The following is a 23,444-nucleotide window of genomic DNA, read 5'->3' on the forward strand; positions in this document are numbered from 1 at the left end:
TAAGATGAAATGAGGGAGAAAAGTAATCAAGAACTAAATGTCCAACGAACGAAATAAAAAGCACTCCGTCTTCAGGCTACGAGTGGGCTACCGGGACCATCCGACCGCCGTGTCATCCTCAGAGGAGGATGCGGATAGGAGGGGCGTGGGGTCAGCACACCGCTCTCCCGGCCGTTATGATGGTATTCTTGACCGAAGCCACTACTATTCGGTCGAGTAGCTCCTCAATTGGCATCACGTGGCTGAGTGCACCCCGAAAAATGGCATCAGCGCATGGCGGCTGGATGGTCACCCATCCAAGTGCCGGCCACGTCCAACAGCGCTTAACTTCGGTGATCTGACGGGAACCGGTGTATCCACTGCGGCAAGGCCGTTGCCCAACAAACGAAATACATCGTGGTGAACTGCCTGTAATTGTTGTCGCGAGAATACAAGACCCAACTTGAATGAGATTTTCACTCTGCAGCGGGGCTTGGACTGATATGAAACTTCCTGGCAGATTAAAACTGTGTGCCAGACCGAGACTCGAACAGGACCTTTGCCTTTCGCTGAGCTACCTAAGCACGACTCACCCCCTCCTTCCCCCCACCCCCCACCCCCGCACCACCCTCCTCACAGCTTCAGTTCTGCCAGTACCTCGTCTCCTACCTTCCAAACTCCACAGAAGCTCTTCTGCGGGCCTTACAGAACTAGCTCTCCTGGATGAAAGTATATTGCGGAGACATTGAGAATTGAATCTGTAAGGACGGGTCGTACATCGTGCTTGGGTAGCTCAGATGGTACAGCACTTGCCGGCGAAAGGCAATGGTCCCGAGTTCGAGTCTCGGCCTGGCAGACAGTTTTAATCTGCCAGGAAGTTTCATATCAGCGCACAGTCCGTTGCAGAGTGAAAATCTCATTCTGGAAACATCCCCAGGCTGTGGCTAAGCCATGTCTCCGCAATATCCTTTCTTCCAGGAGTGCTTGTTCTGCAAGGTTCGCAGAAGAGCTTCTGTGAAGTTTATAAGGCAGGAGAAGAGGTACTGGTAGAATTGAAGCTGTGAGGAAGGGTCGTGAGTCGTGCCTGGGTAGCTCAGATGATAGAGCACTCCCCCCCCCCCCCCCATCCCCCGAAAGGCAAAGGTCCCGAGTTCGAGTCTCGATCTGGCTCACAGTTGTAATTTGCAAGGAAGTTTCAAGACTCAACTTGGAGGCAATACCATCAGATGTTACTAGACCACAGGACGAACGAAAGTTTGAGAAATGGCCACGTTCAAATTTAGACTCTATTAGTTATCCATTAGTTTCCAGTCTTATATATGGCCTGCATCCTAGATGTTAGTCTGTATTTCACAGTTATTTTTGCTATTATCATCCATATAGGATTCAGGTTAGGATTCTGTAAAGGCTAGTCCATTACAGGGATGTTACTGTCGTGTAACCACTATGCCACAGGCCGAGCATTATGTACAGGTGCTCGATCGTGTTGAAAGATGCCATTGCCATCCCCAAATTGCTCTTCAACAGTGGAAAGCAAGAAGGTCCTCCAAACATCAATGTAGGCCTGTGATGCGATAGAGACACGCAAAATAACAAGGGGCGCAAGGCTCTACATGATAAACATGACCACACTATAACACCATCGCCTCCGAATTTTAGTGTTGGCGCTACACACGCTGGCAGATGACGTTCACCGGGCATTCGCCATACCCACACCCTGCCATCGGATCGCCACATTCTGAACCGTGATCCGTCACTCCACACAACATTTTTTCACTGTTCAATCGTCCAATGTTTACGCTCCTTACACCACACGACGCATCGTTTGGCACTTATCGGCGTGACTTGTGGTTTATGAGCAGCCGCTCGACCATTAAATCCAAGTTTTCTCATCTCCCGCCTGACTGTCATACTACTTGCAGTGGATACTGATGCAGTTTGGAATTCCCGTGTGATGGTCTGGATACATGTCTGCCTATTACACGTTACGACCCTCTTCAACTGTCGGCGGTCTCTTTCAGTCAACAGACGAGATCGGCCTGTACGCTTTTGTGCTGTACGTGTCCCTTCACGTTTCCACTTGACTATCACATCGGAAACAGTGGACCTAGGGATGCTTAGGAATGTGGAAATCTCTCGTACAGACGTATGACACGAGTGACACCCAACCGCCTGACGACGTTCGTGAGTTGCGCGGAGCGCCCCATTCTGCTCTCCCACAATATCTAATGACTACTGAGGTCGCTGATATGGAGTACCTCGCACTAGGTGGCAGCACAATGCACCTTAATATGGAAAACGTAAGTTTTTGGTGGTGTCCGGATACTTTTGATCACATAGTGTAGTCAAGAACGCTAAGACTGGTCCTGGACATAGTACCAACACCAGTAACTAGGTCGCGGGCTAATCAAAAGATCGAACGGAAGCCGAAATTTCCCGAACCGTGACGTAAAATGTTCGAACAGTTAGTCATGTTGAAACACAGCACTATGTCTGGCATTGTTATGCTGATAGATAGGGTACTCCAAATGTAGGGGAACTCTTTTGCAGTTAGAAACTCGACTGCAGCACGCTGTTTCTCACGCGGCAACACAGTCACGTTACACGCTGCCATGTTACAGCTATAAATCGGAGCTCTCTGGCGGCAGAGGGTTGCAAATTGGGTCAGCAAAGAAGGAAAGTAGACAGAGTAATACGCATCACATTTAATACCTCAACCGGCATTGAGAACAGAATAAATTTAGAGGCATTACCTTCCAGCTTGCCCTCGTATTTCTAACGTCCTCCTGTTGGGGCACTGTCGTTCTGAAAATCCCTCCCAATACATGTGTTGAGCGCCTCAGGTATTACCCTCAGCTAATCCATTCAGCATCTGACTATTTTTCCACTCCATTGCACTATACCGGAAATTACGTCAGTGATCGCTATGGTCGCAGGTTCGAATCCTGCCTCGGGCATGGATGTGTGTGATGTCCTTAGGTTAGTTAGGTTTAAGTAGTTCTAGGAGACTGATGGCCTCAGAAGTTAAGTCCGATATTGCTCAGAGCCATTTGAACCATAAGTCAGTGATGAACACTAAACAGTTGATGCTACACGCTTGATGCCAGTACAGGAATGTCACAATTACCTTCTTTCAATTGGCAACACTCGCAATGTCCAAGTAACATATTTTATTCGCCTAGCTGTGAGGAATGTTTCCTGAAAGTTTGGTCATACCTTTTCGTTACACCCTGAAACAAGAAAACTGATAGCGAATTTTAACACATCCTGATGAGCCAAAACATTATGAATGCAGCTCACTGCGAGACTGAATGCCGGCTGGTAGCATTTTGGACATGTGACTCGGTACTGAAAGTGTATAAGCGCAGTAGAGACGAATTGAAAATCATTCTAGCTATGATATGAAGCTGTAAATGTGGACAATCTACTGACATAAGGTACTTTGCATAGGGCAGATTGTTGGAACCTGGCGCCTGTGAACGACAATATCGGAAATGGAGAAGCTGATCGGTTTTTAAGTCCTCAGTCTTCTGACCCGATTCCTTCTCCTGTGAAAACCTTTTCGTCTCACAGTAGCAATTGCACCCTACGTCCTCAATTATTTGCAGATCGTATTCCAATCTCTGTCTTCATCTACAGTTTTTGCCCTCTACAGATCCCTCTAGTACCATAAAAGTTATCCCCTGTTGTCCTAACAGATGTCCTATCATCCAGTCCCTTCTTATTTTCAATGTCTTCCGTGTGTTGCTTTTCTCACCGATTCTTTGGAGAACTTCCTCATTCCTTACCTTGTCAGTTCACCCAATTTTCAACATTCTTCTGTATCACCACATCTCAGATGCTTCTATTCTCTTCTCTTCTCTTCTGGTTTTCCCTCAGCACTCGTCTCACTACCATGCAATAATATGTTCCAAACGTGTTTTCTCAAGTATTTATTCCTCAAGTTAAGACCTACGTTTGATACTAGTCGAGTTCCCTTGGCCAGAAATGTCTTTATCACCTGTGCTAGTCTGTTTTTACGTACTCGTTGCTCCGTCCGTCATGGGTTATTTTGCTGCCTATGTAACACAATTCGTTAACTTCATCTACTTCGTGACTATCACTCCCGATGTTAAACTTCTCGCTGTTCTCATTTCTGCTACTACTCATTACTTTGGTCTTTCTTCGATTTATTCTCAATCCATATTCTGTACTCATTAGACTGTTCATTCCGTTTAAAACGTCAGCAGTCCTTCTTCACTTTCACTGAGAATAGAAAGCTAATCAGCAAATCTTGTCATTGACTTCCTCTCACTTTAATTTTAATCCCACTCTTGAACCTTTTATTTCCGTGATTGCTTCTTCTGTATATAGATTTAACAGTAGGGGAGAAAGACTACATCCGTGACTTATAACCTTTTTGATCTGAGTACATCGTTCTTCGTCTTTCAGGTTTATTGTTTCTTGTTTTGTTGGTTCTCGTACATATTGTATATTACCCACTTTTCCCTTTAGCTTACACCTATTTTTCTCAAAATTTCAAGCATCTTACACAATTTTACATTACTTTTTTCCACATGGACAAGTCCTATAAACGAGTCTCGATTTTTCTTCAGTTCTGCTTCCATTACCAACCGCAACATCAGAACTGCCTCTTTGGTGACTTTACCTTTCCTAAAGCCAAACTGATAGTCATCTAACAGATCCTGAATTTTCTTTTCAATTCTTCTGTATATTAATCTTGTAAGCAAATTGGATTCATAAGCTGTTAAGATGATCGTGCGATAAATCTCGCACTTGTCGGCTCTTGCTATGTTCGGAATTATGCACGTGATGTTTTTCCGGAAGTCTGACGCTATGTCACACATCTCATACATTCTACACACCAACATGAATAGCCCTTTAGTTGCCACTTCCTTCAATGATTCTACAAATTATAGTGGAATGATATCTATCCCTTCTGCCTTATTTGATCTTTTCCAAAGTCCTTCTAAATTCTGATTCTAATACTGGATCACCCATCTCTTCCCTGTCGACTCATCTTTCTTCTTCCATCACATCAGATAAGCCTTCCGACTCATATATGCCCTCAGCACACTCTTTCCACCTATTCGCTCTCTGCATTTAACAGTGGAATTCCCGTTACACTCTTATGTTAGCACCCTTGCTTTCAATTTCACCGATGGTGACTTTCCAGTGTTCAAAATTCGTCCTTCCAACAATCATTTATTTTTCCATCTCTTCTCATTTTTCATGCAGCCGTTTTCCCTTAGCTTCCCTGCACTTCCTATTTATTTCGTTCCTAAACGACCTATATTTCTGTCTTCCTTAATTTCCCTGAACATTTTTGTACTTCTTTCTTTTTTCGAACAGCTGAAGTATTTCATCCGTTACCCATTGTTTCTTCAAAGTGGTCTTCCTTGTACTTGTGGTGCTCTTTCCAACTTCTGTGATTGTCCTCTTTAGAGATGTCCATACCTCTTCAGCTGTACTGCCTACTGAGCTACTCATTACAGCCTCATCATTTCTTAGTACTTCCGTATCCCACTTCTTTGCGCACTTCCTGATTAGTCTCTTAAGCTTCAACCTACTCCTCATCATTACTAAATTGTAATCTGAGTCTGTATCTGCTCCTGGGTACGCCTTACAATCGAATATCTGATTTCAGGATCTCTGCCTGACCGTGACGTAATCTAACTAAAATCTTCCCGTATATCCCAGCCGTTTCCAAGTGTACCTCCTTCCCTTGTGACTCTTGAACAGAGCATTCGCTATTACTAACTGATATTTATTGCAGAACTCAATTAGTCTTTCTGCTCTCTCGTTTTTACTACCAAGACTATACTCTCCCATTACCCTTTCTTCAACTCCTCCCCTACAGCCACTTTCCAGTCTCCCATGACTGATTTACATCTCCCTTTATGTATTGTATTACCCATTGAATATCCTCCTATACTTTCTCTAGCTCCTCATCTTCACTTGCCACGTCGGCATGTAGGCCTACACCTGAACTATTGTTGTCGGCGTTGGTTTGCTGTCGATTCTGGTAAGAACAACCCTAACACTGAACTGTTCACAGTAATTCACTCTTCCTATTCATAACGAATGCTACTCCCTTTATACCATTTTCTGCTGTTGTTGATATTACCTTATACTCTACTGACCAGAAATTCTTGTCTGCCTGCCATTTCACTTCATTGACCCTCTCTACATCTGCTGTGAAGCTTAACATTTTCCTTTTCAGATTTTCCAGCTTCCTTACCATGATCAAACTTATGACATACTACACCCCGACTTGAAGAAAGTTATCCTTTCGTTGATTATTCAATCTTTTTCTCATCGTCACCTCCCCATTGGCAATCCCCTCCTGGAGATCCGAATGGGGGACTATACTAAAATCTTTTACCAATGGAGACATCATCACGACACTTTCTCAATTACAGGCCTCATTTCCTGTGGATACACATTTTGTCTTTTATGCAGGGGGTTCTATTGCCTTCTGCGTCCTCATGTCATTAACCATTGCTGATTTTTCCGCCTTTAGAAGCAGTTTCTCACTCCACAGGCAAGAGAATGTTCTCGACCTTTACCAACCCCTCCGCCCTCTTTGACAAGGCCATTGGCTGAATAAGGGTGACTTCTTATTCTGGAAGTCTTCAGCCGCCATTGCTGATAATTTTTATTCCAAATTTAAGTGGTGGCGGGGTTCGATCCCGGAATCTAGGACGTTTTGATTATTATCAAAGACGCTTCCCTAGACCACGGGTGCTGAACGTGAGGTGCTGTGGGAAGTGTTTGAAGGACAGAGAAATCACAAGTAGGTGACATGGCGTTGGCCATTGTAATACCACAACCCTTCCGGACATTATATCCTTTTACTAGTCTCATCCCCACTCTCCCGAAGAGGGCATATGTGTAATATCAGTGTGCTACTTTGATTTTGTCTTTTGTGGTTGTGTGGAATCGAATATACTAAAGATTTTCTTTTGAAGCAAATTAACAATTTGCATTGATTTAAGCTATTCTTTTGACATTGTTTACGATTGTGCCTCACCGAAATGCAGAATGAAGGAAACATGTTGGATTAAAAGTTGATGTACCATTACGATTTGTACATTATAGAAACTTCAGGCACATGGTAGGAATAAAATTACTATAGTAATTATGGAGTAATTAATGGTTAAAGTTCAAATATTTCTAGTCATCGAAAGACAGCTATTTTTATGTTTTCAAACTAAAACACCAAATTGTATCCATAATAGAAACATGACATGAAACGGTTCAGTCAGAATTAAGCATACTAATGTTTTAATTGGTGTTAGTAATGGAATTGTAATTACGACTACACAGAAATGTAAAGCTTTACTCGTACAAAATTTAATTAATTGAATCTCAGCCTTTCATTCAATAAAACTAATCCCTCTGTTCACTTGAAAATGATAGGATGATTAAGTAAGTAAGTAAAATGATATATGCAAATTAACGAAATATATTGTTGTAATGGTAAAACAGGTAATTTATAATCTTCATAGAAACAGTTTTTTTCCTGTCTTTGTATGAAATTATTCAAATTTATTTCATGTAAATTTCTATGTAATTTGGGAAGATGTATGTAAAAGTTTTAATTGTTAAACCTAAACATTTATTGTGTAACAATGTCAGTAATTGTTTAAAATCATATAAATACAGGCGATTTGTACGTCATCATACTGTGAGTTGGAGTTGAGTTTGACATTAGTCATGAGACAGTGGTAAGTCAGTTTTATATGTAGTTCACCGCCGAACATCTAGCGTGCGAAAAAAAATTCTTTGTGAGCACGTATTTCTGGAGCTTATTTCTACCATTACACGATTCCTGAGTGGCGATGCAGTAACATCAAGACGAACCTACAGGAACGTTAAGAAGCAGCACCCCGGATTACACAAGATACGTATTATTTATTTGGTGGAGGATATCTGTAATATGACGTGGTATTCTGTTTTCTTGTGTTAAGCAACGATATACGTCCCAAACTTCACCACACTATATCATTTCTTGCCACGTTATATTACATCGTGCACGCGTCATCACAGAATACAAAGGTTTGTGGCTTGTTGCCCCTCTGTAGAAAAGACAGGCGGTGGTGTGTGGCAGGTTCAATGACAGATTACAATGCTGACGCAAACACAGGTGTTTCAGAGCACACCGTTCAGTCCACACTGTTGAACATGGGTGTCCGCAGTAGATGGCTCCCACCCCATTCCCATGTTGAACCAACTACAGTATATCATCAGTTAAAACTCCAGTTGGCACAGGATCATAGAGATTGACACAGGATCGTAGAGTTTGGACCATACATCAATGGAACCGTGTCACCTGATTGTAAAAATAATGGAATCACGTTTCTTGTTACACCAGGTCAATGGTCGTGACTGTACATGCTGCTATCCAGGTGAACCATGCACTATTCCATGGACGCAGGCTGGCGGGGGTAGTAAGTATTACACACATGAGGGGCGGCAAATTTCGATTGAAAAAATGCGTAGGTCTTTGTTGGACATCGTGGGGTTTCCAGCTTTAGCCTCAGTAGTTCGATGATGTTCCAGTAGGTGGCAGCACTATACATAGCCTTAAAAATTTCCCTTGGAATGGAGGGCGGCGCGTTCCAAGCGGAGCATTGCAGATATTCATAGATGCTTGCAGAATGTCTACGGAGACCTGGCAGCGAATGTAAGCACGGTAAGTCGCTGGGTGAGGCGTTTGTCATCATTGCAACAAGTTCGTGCAAAGCTATCCGATTTTTCACATGCTGGCCGGTTGCATATGGTTGCGAGTCCTGCAATGTTGGAACGTGCAGACATCTGACTGGAGGTGACCGATGGATGACAAAACACCTCACTATTCAACTGGACGTCTCTGTTGGTAGTGCTGGCACACTCGTCCACCAGTAGTACACGCAGTACAGTGGACACAGTATAGCTTTCCATGGCACCTCTGGTAGAGATCGAGGACACGCTGACAGCTGTGAACTAAATGAACATTATTGTGCACCACTCGTATCACAATCTTGATGTCATTCCCAATGGTAATGGCATTTTCTAACAGGGTAACTACCCGTGTCACATGCCCACCGAGCGAGGTGGCGCTGTGGTTAGAACAGTGGTCCCGCATTCGAGAGGGTATTGGTTCGAATTTGTGTGTAGCCGTCCAGATTTAGATATTCCATGATTACCCAAAATGGCTCCAAGCTTTGAAAGGACACAGCTAATTTCCTTCCCTATCGCTCAAATGGTCAGAGCATGAGATCCGTCTCTAATAATATAATGTTGATGGGATGTTAAACCCTCATTTTATTTCCTTCAAAAGCTGAGAATCGTGCTACAGTGGTTTTAGGTGGTAGTGACCTCTCGTTGATGTCTTTGCGTGGTTTGAACCTAAGAGAACACATGCTCGATCACCATAGGGTACCAGTTCTCCACCCTAAAACCATCAGAAAGGCTCATACTTCTTCTGTCTCACATGTGGATGACACTAGCATTTCTAAAATAATAGTTTAAGTCATGAGTGACTGACATGGCAGTGTGCCAAACGGTCATATACATTGGTTTGTGTATGTTTACCTTCCATTTCTGTGTTGGAAGTGGCCAGTCTCTTCAGAGAGCAGATATCTTAATGATCTGCTGTGCATAATCATTGCGCTAAAAGGCCCTATATACTTGTGTTCACGTAATACGTAATGCTGTTTTCATTTGGGGGTGTACAGATTTTTCACTAGCTTTATAAATTACCTGATCAGAAACATCCATTAGAGGCCATTAATATCGGGTGTGAGCGTCTTTTATGAATGCTTGCAATGTTCTGGGAACACTTTCAGTGTGGTGTCTGAATGTCTGTAGAGAAATCGTAGCCCATTCTTCCCCAGGAGCCCAAACCAGAGAAGGTTTTGATGTTGGACGTTGGTACCTGGAGGTAAATGTATGACTCAACACAAACTTTTCCATTAGTCTTGGACTGGGGCTGTGGGCAGACTAGCCCATTTCAGGAATGTTATTGTCAATGAACTATCACCTCGCAGATGCTGCAGTATGACAAGGTTCATTCTCACGGTGGTACTATCATCCCCAACCTGTTCCTCTACTGTACACTGTACACAGTGTTGTAAAACGTGTTCATTAGCTTCCGCATTTAATGTTTCCTTAAGCTCAATTTGGGGACAACCACCTAACCACGAAAACCGCCCCCATATCTGTAGTTCACTGTTGACACTGCATACTATGCCAGACGACGTTCCTCACGCATTTGTCAAACTGAAACCATTCCAATGGATTAACACAAAGTATAAAGTCTCTCATCACTCCAAATTGGTCAATTCCAGTCATCCACTGCCCAGTGGCGTTGCTCTTTACACCACCTCAAGTGTCGCCTAGTACTGGGTACAGAAATGAGTGGCTTATGAGGATCTGCTAGGTCATTGTACCACGTTCTTTTGAACTCAGCACCCACAGTCATCGTGGTAGCTAGACCGCTGCTAGCACTTTGGGACTCACGAGTGACTCCTCCTGCTTTAATGTGATTTTGTGAAACCACCCTTCTCACTGTGCAAGTGCCCAGGACCGTCAGTACAGAAGGGCTCCTGATCTTGATGCAGCAGTGGTTGACCCTCAGGGTTTACACTCGATAATCACATCACCAACATTCGACTCGTGCAGCTTTAGAGGGCTTGAACTGTCATATGGTTCAAACTGCTCTGAGCACAATGGGACTTAACAGCTGAGGTCATCAGTCACCTAGAACTAGAACTACTTAAACCTAACTAAGGTTAGGACATCACACACATTCATGCCCGAGGCAGAATTCGAACCTGCGACCGTAGCGGTCGGATTGATATGTCCCTGATGGGCTTGTTACTCAGGCGACATCCAATGACAAGTCGCTGAACTCTCCTGACAGACACATTCTGCTGTCACCACTTCTCTAATGACAACAGAATAGCCCCTGACTCATTTTATACTGTTGAATATGCATCTCATAACATCATGTGGTCAATTCCCCATTACATAGGAATGTCTGGATACTTTTGCCACATAGTTTATTTCATTTAAAAATAACGCATTCTCCGTCGTCCTCTTTAATGTTGCAATGACACGACAACAAAGATTAAACATAATACACTATGTGATCAAAAGTATCCGGACACCTCCAGAATGATACGTTTTTCATATTAAGTGCATTGTGCTGCCACCTACTGCCAGGTACTCCGTATCAGAGAGCTCAGTAGTCATTAGACATCGTGAGAGAGTAGAAAGGGACTCTCCACGGTATTAACAGACTTGGAACGTTGTCAGGTGATTGGGTGTCACTTGTGTCATATGTGTGTACACGAGATTTACACATTCCTAAACATCCCTAGGTCTACTGTTTCTGATGTAATGGTGAAGTGAAAACGTGAAGGGACACGTACAGCACAAAGGTCTGTTGACTGACAGAGACTGCCAACAGCTGAAGTGGGCCGTAATGTGTAATAGACAGACATCTATCCAGACCATCACACAGGAATTACAAACTGCATTAGGATCCACTGCAAGTACTACGACAGTTAGGCAGGAGGTGAGAAAACTTGGATTTCATTGTCAAGCGGCTACTCATAAGCCACACATCAAACCGGAAAATGCCAAATCACTGCTCGCTTTGTGTAAGGAGCGTAAACACTGGACCATTGAACAGTGGAAAAACGTTGTGTGGAGTGACGGATCGCGGTACACAATGTGGCGATCCAATGGGAATGTGTGGTTATGGCGAATGCCTGGTGAACGTCATCTGCCAGCATGGGTAGTGCCAACAGTAAAATTGGAAGGCGGTGGTGTTATGGTGTGATCGTATTTGTCATGGAGGAAGCTTGCACCCCTTGTTGTTTTTCGTGGCACTATCACAACACAGGTATACATTGATGTTTTAAGCACCTTCTTGCTTCCCACTGTTGAAGAGCAATTCGGGGATGGCGACTGCATCTTTCAACACGATCGAGCACTTGCTCATAATGTACAGTCTGTGGCGTAGTCGTTACACGACAATAACATCCCTCTAATGGACTGGCCTGCACAGAGTCCTGACTGGAACCCTATAGAACACCTCTGGGATGTTTTGGAACGCCGACTTCGTGCCAGGCCTCACCGACCGACACCGATACCTCTCCTCAGTGCAGCAATACGTTAAGAATGGGCTGCCATTCCCCAAAAAAACTTCCAGCACCTGACTGAACGTATGCCTGCGAGAGTGGAAGCTGTCATGAAGGCTAAGGGTGGGTCAACACCGTATTGAATTCCAGCGTTACCGATGGATGGCGTCACGAACTTGTAAGTCATTTTGAACCAGGTGTCCGGATATTTTTAATCTCATAGTGTAGCATATCACCGTTCCCCTGAGGTGAGGGACCGCATACTGTGTTCCAGAGAGTGTAAACGCTCCAGGGGATTGCCGTACGACAATTCTGGAAGACGGTCACTCGAACTCTAAGCGGATCTCGCCAAGAAATTGCTGAAGCTTCATGAGAGATGGTGGCGAAAGGTAACTGACTAGAAATGTTTTCATTTACATGTAGTACATATAGAATTGTTTTACAAACATTAAAGTCCCGTACATATTGAGTCCAGATATGATGAGATACGTAGGCTAGTCCTGCAGCTTATCAAATCAATCTTCTAAGTTTAAAAACGTTAGCACGATCACAGTGAAAAAACCAATTTGCATTCAGGCAGCAAAATCTTTGACGACGGGACGAAAATGATCAGTATGGCCAGACAGAGACAACAGAAATATCGAAGCCATATTACAACGTGCAACGTTTCAGAAATGGAAGATTAGCTTGTTTCTAAATTTCCATTCATGCTGTCTACACATAAACAGAGAAAAGTATGTTTCAAGTTTCCATTGCCGCGTCGAGCATTGTTGATCGCAATGATCTAGTTCAAAAGAGGTATAAGAATAACTCCACGGGGAACATTCTGTTTATGCAATTCTTATAACAATGAAGGTAGTAATCAGATGTGTATTTAGAAGTATACAGCTGTTCCTTAGTGTTAAATACCCTGTTGTCCACGTCCCTCAATAGCGGAGAGTGTTCCACGCGGAGGATAGTGTAGTTGGAAACACGTTTCCTGGTCGGTGCTTCAATCTTGTGACCGATTTTAGAACGAGACCAACGGATGCGCACTTGAAACCGCGACAAGCAATTTCCGGTATTTTTTACCGTTTATTTTTGAACACGATGTTGCGTTTTTTCTGGCTTTGTAAATACTTTGCGTTTTACACATTTAAGAGCTGTCTACTAGAGGTTACCCAAAAAACCCGGGATAATATTGCTATGGGCGGAGCTTGTGCAGTACGCATTTCTGCCGCTAGGCGTCTAAAGCGCAACTCATTACCAGTTCAGTGCCGCCTGCGTTGTCGACCTGGTTGGTTGTGTTCGTCTGCAGTGACTGTGTTAGCTGGCGCTGTTTTGTTCTTCTTTCGTTTTCTATGATGGCAAGTTTAAGTGAACAACGAGCTGCTGTGAAAATTTGTTTTCTACTTGGTAAACATGCTGCTGGAACTGCTTATATGTTAAAAACAGCTTACCAAGATGACACGATGGCAAAACTCAAGTATACATGTGGTTTGCTCGATTTAAAAATGGACAGAGAAAGAGGAGAAGGAAATCAAGACGTACATCCAATTCCCATACGTATTTATTAACAGCAAAGCTTTGGTGGCCTCTGCTTCTTTGTCTCCAGTTTACTTGTTGCTGTCGTCGATGGCGACATGTTGATTGATGCCAAACCTCGTTCTGGACATCCATCAACTGCCAGAATCGACGAAAACATTGAAAAAATTCGAGAGCTTGTGCTCACAGACGTCGACAGACAATTGATCAACTTTCAGAAATCAGTGGGTTATCTCGGAGCTCGGTTCAGCCAATTTTAACGGAAGTTTTGGGGATGAAAAGCGTAGTGTCTAAGAAGCCTGCATACTCGGTCCGCTAACGAACAGTCAAATAAGTTGTATTAATGAGTTTTATTACAATAAGATAATTACAATACTTAACTCTGGTAGTCACACAGATGTGTCGCAAGCAAAGGGCTACATACAAAATAACCAATCTTCTTCAGCATAGACAATCCCAAGTTTGCGCTACATAGAGAGTACAAGCGAAGTGACTAGAGTTGACGCTGCTATCGAACTCGATTATTTTGAAGCTGCTATTGGACTGGGCGGTCACCAGTCGGTCGCAGCAGTTATGTTCCCTTCACATACGGGCCACTGCTGTGGCATTGTTGTCCTGGAGTGAGGTCCAGTCAATGTGCGTTTAGCTGACTTCTTCACAAAGACTTCTCTTCCCTGTCGTTCCCGACTAGCGTGCTGGCGCTTAACTTCACGCCATAACAAAAAGTGTAGCTGCCAAATTTGTTCCTCAGGTTCTGACTGACAATCAAAAGGAATGTCGAGTTAGAACATGTAGTGCTTTGAAACACCAGCTCGAAACTGATCCAAATTTTCTGTCAGAGGTCATTACTGGTGTTGAGTCATGGTGCTATGGTTATGACCCTGAAACAAAGCAGCAGTCAAGCCAATGGAAAATTTCGTCGTCATACCATCCAAAAAACTGTCGCCAACTCAGATCAAACATCAAAACAATGCTGCTTTGCGTTTTTGATGCCAAAGGAATAGCTCATTCAGAGTTTGTTCCCCCAGGTCAGAGCGGTTCTAGGCGCTTCAGTCCGGAACCACGTGGCTGCTATGGTCGCAGGTTCGAATCCTGCCTTGGGCATGGGTGTGTGTGATGTCCTTAGGTTGAAGTAGTTCTAAGTTCTAGGGGACTGATGACATCAGATGTTAAGTCCCATAGTGCCCAGAGCCATTTGAACCATTTGAACCCCCAGGTCAGGCCATCAATCAAACTTTTTATTTGGAAGGTTTAAGAAGACTGTGCAACAGTGTTTGTCGAAAAAGACCCAATTTGTGTCAGGCACGAGACTGGTTCTGGTAATGCACACACAGCCATCTCTGTTAGACAGTTTTTGGCCAAAATTGGCATGGTTCCGCTGCCAGAAGCACCTCACTCACTTGACCTAGCTCCGTGCAACTTTTTCTTATTACCACACATGAAAGGGGGCATGAAAGGACACCGATTTCACGATATTGAAGAAGTCAAGGACGAAATGAGGGAGGAGCTGTCAGCTATTTCTAAAGATGAAAAATGTTTTGAACAGTGGACACATCATTGGAACAAATGTGTTAGTTTTAATGTAGAGTATTTTGAAGGGGATGAGGTTGTAACATATCTAAATCGGGTATTTACGCTGGAAGGAAGGCCTTACCTTTTTCCAATCTCCAGGAAATATGTGATACATTTAGGAGTTTGGCAGCGATGAGCTAGGATGTGCCACACCCGACCTTGTGACCTCACGCCATAGTATGCAGAGCTATCTCGTGTTGCTGCCTATCCAAGCTGTAGTGTTCAGTCGCATGTGTGCTTTCAGGCTGTAATGACGACCTGTGCATTTCTTTCCGTGCTATATGCAGTCAACGTGTTGTTCACACAAGAGGCCTGTTCGAAGATGATATCGTTCATCCCACTTCTTGGGAAGGACCTTTGTCTGTGACATTACACTGTGAAATCATATTTGGGGGCAGATGTGACCAGTTTGGGGCGGAGGAAGACAGCAACAGAAAACTTTTTAACTAATTATTTTCACTGTTGCAACTTCTTCTTCAGACAAAAAACCTACGACTCTGGTCAGTGATTGTAAAATGTTAATCGTATAGTGAAAACTACTTCATTCGAAACAAAATAGAGAAGCCTCTATTTAAGATTCTGGAAATGTTATTTGCAGGTATACAAATTGAGCAAGTCCCAGTTTCAGTAGAGGAAGTGGTACAAATACGGAATACCATTTTGTTCATACATTTCTCAGTTTTTCACATTGAGCAAACAAAATATCTGTAGGACATGCTTTGGGACTTATTTTAATGATTCCTATATTTTATAATACATACTACATTAGGGACATTTCTAAATTAGGCTTAACACAAAGTTTGACATTTTTGGCACTTCAGATTATGGGGTACAAATATGGAATACTCCATTCATTTCAAGTTTGTTACAGTTGAAACAAAGAATAGAAAACCTAATAATTCACTGTCAAAGAAAACGCTATAAAATGTGACACGATTGAAAAAAAAAACACGAAATATACCATTGCTCTAAATAATTTCATTTTCAGAAGTCACGCAGAAATCGTCCATTACCGTAATGTGCACTTTCAGTGTGGCTCACATTTCGCACATTCGTCACATCACCCACTATTCTCCTGCCTCATTCTGCAAACATTTATCCGAGCAAATGAGACAATTGCCATCTTCATTCGTGGGTATACTTTGCTAAGTGTGGGCAAATCATCTCTCACAATAAAAACATCATCCTCAGAATAAGACGATTTTTGGTTCCTAAGCTTTGGTGGCCTCTGCTTCTTTGTCTCCAGTTTACCTGTTGCTGTCGTCGATACTTCAAGAGATCTCATTAGCACTGCTGAAGGACCTGTTTCTCTTCCCTTCATTCATGGCCTCTTCTTTATGTGTGCAGTGGGTGAGATTGGTCAAGGCGTAATTTCAGATGTGGCAGCAGATATTCCTCTCTTAAAAATTAGCATAAAAATGATCGCAGGCCTGACGGTATTTTATGTCCTGTATATCATCAAGCTATGTTACGTGTTACTTGGCAGCGAAACATCATGCGAAAGTTGCTTTTGTCCTTAATTTTTGCACCCCAGTGTATTACTTCTTACCACGTATGTTTCTTGAAATGACCACAACGAGTAAACCAGGGCAATTAGAACTCACACAGAGAACTATCGACAATTTTTTTTTTTCTCGCGCGGCATTAGCGAATGAACCAGGGAAGGTGGATGAGATAGTGGTACCAGGAGTATGGTACCAAGAATACTCTCCGCCACTCACCGTAGATGGTTTGTGGAACATAGATGTAGATGCCTAAATGGGTATGTAACATAAATGAAGATAGAAGCGTGCAATATCAGGAATATTAATAGAAATTACGATAAAAACAGTTACAACAAAAGTACCACGACTTCAAAATTAACAATCCTAGAAATTTCAGTAGGACTTTGAACAGCAACTGAAGTAAGTATTCTCCTCCAAATCTTTGTTCCAAAGGCTAGCATGGGAAAACAACACATAATAAACAAGAAAACTGTGACATTTTAGCAAAGTATTCTAAATTACGAATGTACCAAATCAAGATTTAACTGTAAAGAAATATCACCCCAATACCTGAAGTCGCATCTACCAACGAAAGAAGAAGTCATAGAAATCATCGAATCCCTCAAAAACAATAAAGCTTTGAGGAACATTGGATAACTGCAGAACTCTGGAAATATTCGAATTACAAATTTCTAGACAAGCTAACCGAAATCGACCAAAATATTTGGTTAACGGAAAAGGTTTCTGGAGGTTGTAAGACAGCATTGATTCACCCACTGTACAAATCAGGTGATAAAACCAAAGTGAATAACTCCAGGAGCATTTCTGTCCTACCGGTTAATCACAAACCCAGCAGAATGTTATGGTACCAACTGGGGTGGGACAACCCGTTCCTCGAATTGGTGAACATCAATGTGGTTTCATCAATTTAAAGTCCATAATAATGTCTGTGAAAAGAAAATTTGAAATTTCGTAACCACTTCTGTTGACAGCACAAAACATGACTGAAACTGTTTCGCACAAGTTGTGGAAAATGTGCGATTTATCAAATATAGCATATTTCAGGACTACAATAGCCCATTATCAAGTGCTATAAAACAAGGAAACACAAATCATTGCTTCGCATCACTGCACAAACTAACATAGATATAATGTAAATCTATTTATACTGCCCCATGGTATACCTTACTTTAAAGTTAATATTCATCAGGTACAGACAAATATAAGAAGCAAGCAGCGAACATGCATTGTCAAACATGTAAGACTCTACTTTTTACATCTCATGTTGGTGCGTAACGCTCTCTCACAAAGCGCTGTTTATTAAGTCAACAGTCGTCACCTACGAAACATTGTACTACCGTGTTACGTAAAAATCATAGCCCCCAACGACGTTGCTGTTGACAGTACAATCTTTAAATGCTGATGTGCCAAGTCGTAGCAAATCCTAAAACTAATACTGCAGCCGTGTTACACATTTTGCACCTATTGAGAACAACCAACAGGAGACATTGATCCTTAACGACTGCCGAGGGGATTACGTTGGTGGTTGTTTCTCATGAGAACGCAATGTGCTGCTTGTGATGATTCCTAACGAATGCTGTTCATTCTGACGGCCCTTTGTTTACTGCCGATGAATCATTCCCCTTATTATTACCCTCTTAAAATCTTATTTTGGTGTTTCTTCCTGTCTGGCCCACATACTTCATCTCTTAATCTTGACATTTTATTTCATGTACTACCGCTTTTCCCACAACCTCTCGCATTTGTCAGTCTTATGCTTCAACTTCTGCTCCACTTTGTCGTCCGTCCGCGATGCAATTCTAGCTCACTTGTTGAATAACTGCGTCAGTTTATACGAGACTAGCTAAACCGCCAGTGCTTTGCTGTTAATAAATACGTATGGGAGTTGGATGTACGTCTTGATTTCCTTCTCCTCTTTCTCTGTCCATCTCCTCCTCACCACCTCTCTCTGTCCAGCTCTTCCCCCCCTATCTCTCTCCTCCTGCTCCTCCTCCTCCTCCTCTTCCTCATGCTCCTCCCCCTTCTCTCTGTCCATCGCCTCCTTTCCATTCTCCCCCCGCCCCCCACACCTTTCTGTCCAGATCTGGATTTGGAATTAAAGTCGGTTAAAATAAATGAGTAAATCGGTTGGAAGACCTCTCCTACTGCTAGTTCTATGAGGATAGTAGCTTTTGCGACGGTATTTTTCATAGTTTTAATCTGCAAAAGGATTGCAAAGTTTCGGACGATTCAGATGCCATAGTGGTATTCTGATCGTAAGCCGATAAACCATAAATGTAACTTCACTGGTTCGTGTTATGGTATAACCGACTACAAGGAAGAAAACAAAACAGCGCAGAGTTAGTATACAATTTTTGTTAAAATTTATATATAATGAGAAAGGAAATAAATGGGAGATGCAATTTGTCATACACTCATGCTCATAAATTAAGGATAATGCAGATACATGGTGAAACAACGCTCTGGTGGGCAGTTTTCGGGTTTAAATCACCTCGGGGTATGACCATGCGGTGCATTTGACCTGCGGTCGTCGCACGGTGGCGCTGGCAGCAGTCCACATACGCAGAGGTGTGTTGCTGCGTGTCTGAGTACAGTGCAACGAGTAAGTGTGCAGACGTGTTCAGACGTGCTATTGGTGACTGTGGGTTGAAAATGGCTCAAAGAACACATATTGATGACGTTATGAGGTGTAGAATACTAGGGCGACTGGAGGCTGGTCAAACACAGCAGGTCGTAGCACGGGCCCTCCGTGTGCCACAAAGTGTGATCTGAAGATTATGGCAACGATTCCAGCAGACAGGAAACGTGTCCAGGCGCTACAGTACGGGACGTCCACAGTGTACAACACTACAAGAAGACCGATATTTCACCATCAGTGTCCGCAGACGGCCACGGAGTACTGCAGGTAGCCTTGCTCGAGACCTTACTGCAGCCACTGGAACAGTTGTCTCCAGACACACAGTCTACAGACGACTGAACAGGTATGGTTTATTCGCCCAGAGACCTGGTCACAGGAGAGCCCGTAAAGTCTGGTTTGAAGAACACAGTACATGGTCATTGGAACAGTGGTCCCAGGTTATGTTCACAAAAGAGTCCAGGTATAGTCTGAACAGTGATTCTCGCCGGGTTTTCATCTGGCGTGAACCAGGAACCAGATACCAGCCCCTTAATGTTCTTGAAAGGGACCCGTATGGAGGTCGCGGTTTGTGGTGTGTGGTGGGGTGATGATTAGTGCACGTACACCCCTGCATATCTTTGACAGAGGAAATGTAAAAGGTCAGCTGTATTGGACGTCTTTTGGCACCAGTATGTCCGCCTTTTCAGGGGTGCAGTGGGTCCCACCTTCCTCCTGATCGATGACAATGCACGGCCCCACCGAGCTGACATCGTGGAGGAGTACCTTGAAACAGAAGATATCAGGCGAATGGAGTGGCCTGCCTGTTCTCCAGATCTAAACCCCATCGAACACGTCTGGGATGCACGTCTTCAAACCCCTACGACACTTCAGCAGCTCCGACAGGCACTGCTGTAAGAATAGGAGGCAATACCCCAGCAGCTGCTCGACCACTTGATCCAGAGTATGCCGACCCGTTGTGCGGCCTGTGTACGTGTACACGGTGATCATATCCCATATTGATGTCGGTGTACATGCGCAGGAAACAGTGGCGTTTTGTAGCACATGTGTTTCTTGACGGTTTTCTCAACTTATCACCAATACCGTGGACTTACAGATCTGTGTCGTGTGTGTTCCCTATATGCCTAAGCTATTAGCGCCAGTTTTGTGTAGTGCCACGTTGTGTGGCACCACATTCTGCAATTATCCTTAATTTGTGAGCATGAGTGTAGTTTAAATGCCCTCCTGACGTACTTAAAACAACAGCAAGAAAGATAACGAAACCCCTTGTTGACGTTCCGATAGGCGCGTCTTCTAGTCGGACAAGGGCGGTCGCGCCTATCTCGCAGGTACCACCTGTTGTTAGAAAACTTTGTCTTTTTAACCGCTATATTTTTATTATAGAAGTATTATTAGGTATTATTCATGGGTTATACAAACAAACGCAAGGTAAAAAATTATTTAAAAATAAAGTTATGTTTCAAAACACACATTTTCTTCCCACAGCTTTTCGAGGTACTGATACTTAATTTTGGTGTACGAATGTCAAATTTACACAGGATTATGCCTGAAATTTTGGTTTCTCAATATACTAAAGTTTTTTAGAAGTTGAAATACAATCGATGCAAACATTTCTTGAATGAGGTAAACAAAACATTCCGTCTATATATCTCACATTTGAAACGGGTGATTACTTAGAAGCTGAAATACAATGATTGCAGACCTTTCTTGAATGCTGTAAACAAATAAACTGTCCAAATATTTCACATCTGAAACGGTTGATTCGCGTTTTCTTACTATCTAAACGTGGCCCACATCTTTTCTTCAGAGACTCCTGAGGTAGGTCCGCTTCTCCTCTTCCTTGCTGCTGTTGGTATTCATCTTCTGTGTGCAACACATTTAAAACATTTGTAGGAAGGTTTCCAGTTACATTAGTACTTCTCCTTTTTACATGTTCCTGCACAAGTTCGTTCGAAACTATCTGAGATATTTTCTTCTCTTGAGATTATTGCTGGTGTCTCCTTTCCACATTATAAATGAATGTACGTTCACTATCGAAAAATCCCACCAGGTCCATCGCATTGTGTTTCTCGCAACGCTGAAAGACCCACAAAGTTTGTCGACAATGTTAACGCCTCCTTTTGTGTGATTGTAAAAATTTATAATTTCTAGTTTCTTGAAATCACCTGTTCGTTCATCGATTTTTTCAACGTTGTAAAGGCTGCATGTCAACAAAATAACAGCGGAATTAGGGCCATGTAAACATAACAGAACATACACTATTTTATAAATAGAGCATGTGAGTACTTTGTTTCATTCAAAAAACTGGCTATTTAAAAGTTTAATTTATACCTCAGAATTGAGGGATCGAATAGTTTATATGAGCTCTTATTAAATTATTTTTTCTACAGATTGCCTGAGGATGCACCGGTAAGTGGTGAGAAACCGGTCGCAGATTTAATAAAAATCATTCATACAGGCAGAGTAGAGTTTTCTTTGAAAAAATGTCGAGGTTTGGCTGTGGTTGCCCGCCCTACAAAACAACAAGTTACAGACTGCCTAGCACAGTTAAGCGGGGCTTTTATAGACTGTTTAATTTAAGGAAGTCTATAGTTAGGATATGTGCCAATATCCAATTTAACACACAGTGTTTAGCAGCAAAGGTCATTCCAAATTATGAAACTTCCTGCCAGATTAAAACTGTGTGCCCGACCGAGACTCGAACACGGGACCTTTACCTTTCGCTGGCAAGTGCTCTACCATCTGAGCTACCGAAGCACGAGCTTCTGTATAGTTTGGAAGGTAGGAGACGAGATACTGGCAGAAGTAAAGCTGTGAGGACCGGCCGTGAGTCGTGTTTCGGTAGCTCAGGTGGTAGAGCACTTGCCAACGAAAGACAAAGGTCCCGAGTTAGAGTCTCGGTCGGGCACACAGTTTTAATCTGCCAGGAAGTTTTATAACAGCGCACACTCCGCTGCAGAGTGAAAATCTCATTCTGATTCCAAATTATGTTTGGGGTTTGTTTCGAAAAAATGCTCATGACGCTGGAAAGTACTTAAGAAATATTATGTTATTTTGCCTGCGCAATGAGAGTCGTTCCTTGTGTATTAAAAAGGCCTCCGTAAGTAAGGAGCTATACATCGCCCATCTATGCTCAGCTAGCATGTTAAAGAGACAACGGTTCCAATGGGTTTCGGATCACATCAATAAGTACCTGAATTCGTTTAAGCAAAGTCGCACTGAAAATCAGGATAAAAAATTGCAGAAGCTTCAAAATTTGAAGCAACGGGGGTCCTAATCCTCCAGTCACTAAATGTGATTTCAAATTTTTTCCAAAGACGTGTAACTTAACTGACATTGTCTTCGATCGGAAAGAGAAACGGTTATTGGATAAGGGTTTATCCTATAAGACACCACACAAAATATCGCAGCAGCAACGGGATCGGTTGGTCTCCCATACTGTTGCTGCTTTGGATGGAAAACTGATGACGACGACTCAGCGTAATGAAGTGACTATAGGGGCAAAAAAAAAAAAAAAAATAGTGTAGAATTACTCTAACAGCTTAGGTCATCCTAGTCGCAGTTTTCTTATAGGGTCTGAGGAGAATATTGCAGTACGTAGGATCAATGAAAAGCTCCCGGATAATGGTGCGATTATAGTGCAAGTAGATAAGTCTAAATCGGTCGTAGTTATTTCGGAGGAGCAGTACGTTGAAAAAGTCGAGCATTTTATTGTCAACAAACACATCGAGAAAAATGGTTCAAATGGCTCTGAGCACTATGGGACTTAACATCTATGGTCATCAGTCCCCTAGAACTTAGAACTACTTAAACCTAACTAACCTAAGGACATCAAACACATCCATGCCCGAGGCAGGATTCGAACCTGCGACCGTAGCGGTCATTCGGTTCCAGACTGAAGCGCTTAGAACCGCACGGCCACACCGGCCGGCACATCGAGAAAAGTAGGTATGACCAACTGCTAAATACGTAGCGAGTATTGAAAAGCTGACTAGGAATACAAGTATCTTTCTCAGACTTTTTAATAGGACGCCAATTATTCCGATGAACCAATCGGCTCCTAGACTTCGTGGTGTAATAAATCTCCATAAGGAA

General features: G+C 42.9%; 1 pseudogene; it reads right to left on the reverse strand.

The window, feature by feature from the left end:
- Nucleotides 1–261: 261 nt before the first annotated feature.
- Nucleotides 262–378, reverse strand: LOC126425567 (5S ribosomal RNA; annotated as a pseudogene).
- Nucleotides 379–23,444: the final 23,066 nt, after the last annotated feature.

This window comes from Schistocerca serialis, chromosome 10 (assembly GCF_023864345.2).
Source record: "Schistocerca serialis cubense isolate TAMUIC-IGC-003099 chromosome 10, iqSchSeri2.2, whole genome shotgun sequence".
NCBI classification, from domain to species: domain Eukaryota; kingdom Metazoa; phylum Arthropoda; class Insecta; order Orthoptera; family Acrididae; genus Schistocerca; species Schistocerca serialis.